This window comes from Lepus europaeus, chromosome 3 (assembly GCF_033115175.1).
Source record: "Lepus europaeus isolate LE1 chromosome 3, mLepTim1.pri, whole genome shotgun sequence".
In the NCBI taxonomy this organism is placed as follows: domain Eukaryota; kingdom Metazoa; phylum Chordata; class Mammalia; order Lagomorpha; family Leporidae; genus Lepus; species Lepus europaeus.
The window spans coordinates 109,251,564-109,256,988 of NC_084829.1; the positions used below are offsets into that span (position 1 = coordinate 109,251,564).

The 5,425-nt window shown below is 46.7% G+C and overlaps 1 pseudogene; it reads left to right on the forward strand.

Moving 5' to 3' along the window:
* Positions 1–1,645: 1,645 nt before the first annotated feature.
* Positions 1,646–2,304, forward strand: LOC133757047 (large ribosomal subunit protein uL22-like; annotated as a pseudogene).
* The last annotated feature ends 3,121 nt before the right edge of the window (positions 2,305–5,425 follow it).

Here is a 5,425-nt window from a genome sequence, read left to right on the forward strand (position 1 = left end):
TGGTTAGAAGGGGAAGGTGTCCCCTATTTCTTATGCCCCCGCCTTTCACATCCAAGCTCACTGGCCCCTGCTCCGAAGCAGAGGTGACTTAGAGCAGCTGCAGTAGCAGCTGTGACATCTTCTTGTCATCTGCTCCCCTGCCTGGCTGAGTTTGCCACTGCCCCCTGCTCCCAGCTGCCCTTTTCTTTCTTTTGAAATGGCCCATTTGCCACCTTCTGCCCAGTGCCCCACCTGGGCTCTGGCTTGGTCCCTGTGGTGATTTTGCCTGGTGTCCACTTGCTTTAACCATTCTTTTTTTTTTTTTTTTTCTTTTTTAAAGTTTCTTTCTTTCTTTTTTATTTCTTTGAAGGCAGAGGCGGGGGGCGGGGAGAAGGAGAGAGGGAAAGATTTTATTTATTTATTTGAGAGGTAGAGATACAGACAGAGGGAGAGACAGAGAAAGGTCTTCTATCTGCTAGTTCACTCCCCAAATGTCCACAACAGCTGGAGCTGCACCGATCTAAAGCCAGGAGCCATTAGCTTCTTCCAGGTCTCCCACATGGATGCAGGGGTCCAAGCACTTGGGGCATCTTCCACTGCTTTCCCAGGCCATAGCAGAGAGCTGGATCAGAAGAGGAAGAGCCAGGACAAGAACTGGTGCCCATATGGGATGCCAGCGCCTTAGGTGGAGGCTCACCTTGCTGCATCACATCACTGGCCCCCTCAGCAGCATCTTAGCTGCTGTGTCGAACACTCACCCCTTGACTGATCCTTTTACTGTTGTTTGGTTTTTTTATTTTAGAAAATGTGCTTGCATTCTTTTTCTCTTTTTGAAAAAGCAGTTAAGTTGTTTTAAAACATATATTTTGGGTTTTAAGTAATATATTATACAAATAAAATATTATTTAATTTATTTGATTTATAAATTATTACACACCCCAAGCATAGAAATTGTACAATTTCATTTTACTGTACTGACAATAGAATTATCTGCCTTACAAAACAATATAAATCATTTCTCACTACCACCCTCCAAAAATAATTTGAGGTTTACAAAATCTAAACAGCATCTATAAGAACTGTCAATATTATCTTCCATTTTCAGGAACTATCCTCTCCCTCACTTCCTCCATATCTTTAGACAAATGGAACAGCTATTTCAGCAACACAGTTCCCACAATTTAAAAAAAAAAAAAAAAGAGGACAAAATAAAGGAAAGGAATAATTTACTAAATTTCTGTAGGGTGTGTGAGAGGACGGACACCAGCAGCCACTGTACGTGAGTCACAGGCAAAGCATACCTCAGAGACGGCAGAGTGCATGTGCCGGACTGAGTATGTGGGGGTGGTGTGTGTATCTGTGCCAAACTGCTCATTTTCTCACATAAGCACTGCAGTTTCACGACCTAGCAGTATCTGTATTAATGTATTATGTGAAGGAAAACAGTAAATCGCCTTCCTAGATATCACAATATTCCATAAATGTGCCTTTGCTTATAAATGTAAAAATAATGTGCTTGAGATGCTAATTCACTAGAACTGAGAGTACATACGTTGTGAAGAATAGGTAAGAAATGAGAACAATGAATGAGACTTCAGTTGGCCTGGGCCAGCTAGTGAAAGTCAGACTCTCGTTTCCTGTAAGCGGCCTCAGGTGATCTGTGAAAATGGTTTGCTAGTCACTTGGTCCAGAAAACCCCACAGCTTCATGCAAATCCAGAGGTCCAAATCTTTGTATTCACTTTAAGAGACCGCCCAAGCCATCAAGGGTGTATATATCTGAAAAGCCACCAAGGATCTGAAAGAGATCACATTAAAGAAGCAATGTGGGGGCCGGGAATGAACCAGCGGATAGAAGACCTCTCTCTCTGTGTCTCTACCTTTCGTAACTCTGTCTTTCAAATAAATAAAATAAATCTTTAAAAAAAAAAAAAAAGTGATGTGTGCCATCCTGTCGTTACAAAGGTGTGGCTGGTAAGTGTGCCTAGGCCAAATAGTGGAGCTGGACACAGGACCAGTGGCCCAGAAAGAGTGCTGCGTTTCTACCGCACGTGCTTAAAAATGCAGAGAATAACACTGAACTTCAGGGTTTGGATGTCGAGTCCCTGGTCATTGAACAGGTCCAAGTGTACAAAGCACCCAAGACATGCCGCCAGACCTGCCATGCTCATGGTGGATTACCCGGTACTGGAGCTCCCCCTGCCACATGGAGATGATCCTCATGGAAGAGGAACAAATGGTTCCTAAACCAGAAGAGGAGATGGCACAGAAGAAAAAGATATCCCAAGAGAAACTGAAGAAACAAAAACTTTTGGCTGGGGAATAAATTCAGCATAAAATAAATGCAAATTAAAAGAAAATTCAGACTTGGTGAAGCTCAACAAGGATCTAATCAGGCCTCTCATCCAAGTCTTACTCACGATCCCCTTTGTCACATCCCAGTGAAGTGCTCATTCTCTGCTTATTTTAAATACTTCTGGTGCAGAGATAGTCACTATTTACAAGCACAGCTGGCCTCAAGTTACTTTGGAGAAATACATTTGATGTGTAACTAACCATCCCTTTGGTGCTTACTCCTCTTACTGCCTCTTACTGCCCCTCCAGCTTACACAGATGAATCTAATCCCTCCTATGATGTGTCACATATTTGAGGGCAGTCATCTCATTGTACAAGCATCTTGTGTAACTGAGCTCTCATTTACAAGACTCGTCTCCTAGGCTTGTCAGAACCAGGATCTTTATCCGCGTCTTCAGCCACTGAAAGGTGCTCATCCTTGGACTGGATTGGTGGTGGTGCCTCTCAGATGACAGGCCTGGGATGTGTTTGTGCTGTGCTGATGGGCTACTATGGAAGATGCCAGACCCAGAGAGAAGAAATCCTAAGCTTAGAGCCCAGGAAAGAGCTTGAGTCTTAATTGGTGGCAGCAAAGGCAGCCACTATGATGTTTCACCTGTGTCCAATACCAAAAACTTAAAAGGTTTAAAAGGCAGAGTTACAGAGAGCGAGAGGAAGGGAAGAAGAGGGAAAGAGAGAGCTTCCATTCACTGGTTCACTCCCCAAATGGCCACAATGGTCAGGGCTGGGTAAGGCCAAATCCAGGAGCCTGGAACTCCATCTGGGGTCTCCCACCTGGGTGTCAGGGCCCCACGTACTTGGAGCATCACCCGCTGCTTTCCTAGGTGCATCAGTAGGGAGCTGGATTGGAAGCAGAGCAGCAAAGACTCAAATCAGCATTCTGATATGGGATGCTGGTGTTGCATGCAGCACCTTGAACCACTGCTCCACAATGCTGGCCCCTCAAAACCAAAAACTTAATTCAAGTCTTTGACATTCATTTGAGCCTGTGGCTTTGGATGCCTTCAAGCATCATTCTACTGCCATTTGCAAGCCCCTGGGCAATTCTCATTGTTCCAGATGCCCTTCTATAATATACACAGGTACCTGCAGTGTTCCTACCTAGAAAGGTGCACCCCACCTGGCTCCCCAGGTTCAGCTTAAATGTCATTTCTCCAGGAACTCTTTCCTGATTCCCAGCTCCCCCCACCCCAACCCCACACGCTGGCCTCTGTTGTCCACCACTCCCTGTGCTCCCCTCTATAGAAGCACTGTTTTCTTTGCATCTTAATCACCTGCTTGTCTTCTTTTTTTTTTTTTTTTTTGACAGGCAGAGTGGACAGAGAGAGAGACAGAGAGAAAGGTCTTCCTTTGCCGTTGGTTCACCCTCCAATGGCCGCCGCGGCCGGCGCGCTGCAGCCAGCGCGCTGCAGCCAGCGCACCGCACTGATCCAAGCCAGGAGCCAGGTGCTTATCCTGGTCTCCCATGGGTGCAGGGCCCAAGCACTTGGGCCATCCTCCACTGCACTCCCTGGCCACAGCAGAGAGCTGGCCTGGAAGAGGGGCAACAGGGACAGAATCCGGTGCCCCGACCAGGACTAGAACTCCGCAAGGAGGAGGATTAGCCTATTGAGCTGTGGCACCGGCTCTGCTTGTCTTCTTAAGGCTAAGGACTCAGTCTTTGTCTCAAGTACTCAATGCTTCATGTCTACCAGAACTCAGAAAATATTTGTTGAAAAAGGAATCAAGAAAAGAGAAGGGGAAAAAAAAAAGAAAAAGAAAAGAGAAGGAAAAGAAGGAAGAAGATAGAATGAGAAAATTTGACTAAGTTATCTAAATAGTCTCTTAGAGCTAAGACTATAATTGTTCTTTGTGTTCTCAGATTTTTAGATATTCAGATTTCTTTGGAAAAAGGATGGGTTTTGAGGGGTTACACTAAGGTCTTCAATAAGTTCATGGAAAATGGAGTGGGCATTATATAGGTTAAACTGCCACTTGGGATGGTCAGTTTGAGTCTCAGCTCCTCCACTTCCACCCAACCTTGTGCTAATGTACCTGGGAGGCAACAGATGATGGCCCAAGTACTTGGCCCTTGTCACCTAAGTGTGGGAACCTAGATGGAGTTCCTTGCTCCTGGCTTCAGCCCAGCCCAGTCCAGCCCTGTTTTTTGTTTTTTGTGGGTTTTTTTTTTTTTTTTGACAGGCAGAGTGGACAGTGAGAGAGAGAGAGACAGAAAGCTCTTCCTTTTTCCGTTGGTTCATCCCCAAATGGCCACTGCAGCTGGTGTGCTGTGGCCAGTGCACCGCGCTGATCCGAAGCCAGGAGCCAGATGCTTCTCCTGGTCTCCCATGTGGGTGCAGGGCCAAAGGACTTGGGCCATCCTCCACTGCACTCCTGGGCTACAGCAGAGAGCTGGACAGGAAGAGGAGCGACCGGGACAGAATCTGGCGCCCCAACCGGGACTAGAACCCGGTGTGCCGGCGCCACAGGTGGAGGATTAGCCTATTGAGCTGTGGCGCCGGCCATTTTGTTTGTTTTTTAAGATTTATTTATTTATTTATTTGAGAGGCAGAGTTACAGACTGAGAGAGGGAGAGAAAGAGAGAAGTCATCTGTCCGCTGGTTCACCCCCCAAATGGCTGCAATGGCCAGAGCTGAGCCAATCAGGAACCAGGAGCTTCTTCCGAGTCTCCCACGCCAGTGCAGGGACCCAAGCACTCTGACCATTTTCTGCTGCTTTCCCAGGCCATAGCAGAGAGCTAGATGGGAAGTGGAGCAGCCAGGACTCGAACAGGCGCCCATATGGGATGCCGGCACTTCAGGTGGCAGCTTTACCCACTACACCACAGCGCCGGCCCTTTATCTCTTTTTGAAAGACCTGTTACAAACTTCATCCATGGGAGGGACACACATTTCTCCTCTTAGGTGGTGTTATATTAATCTATAACTTTGTGGCTGTAACTCCACTCCTAGACAAACTAATGAAAACTGGTTCTACTTTTCTCCCAGAAATGTCAGAAGGTGCTGCAGTGCTGCAGGGGGCGACTCCACCCAGTCGTTTGCTGGAGTGTCATTCTTCTGAGTTGCTCTCTGCGAGGCTGAATACCCAGGCC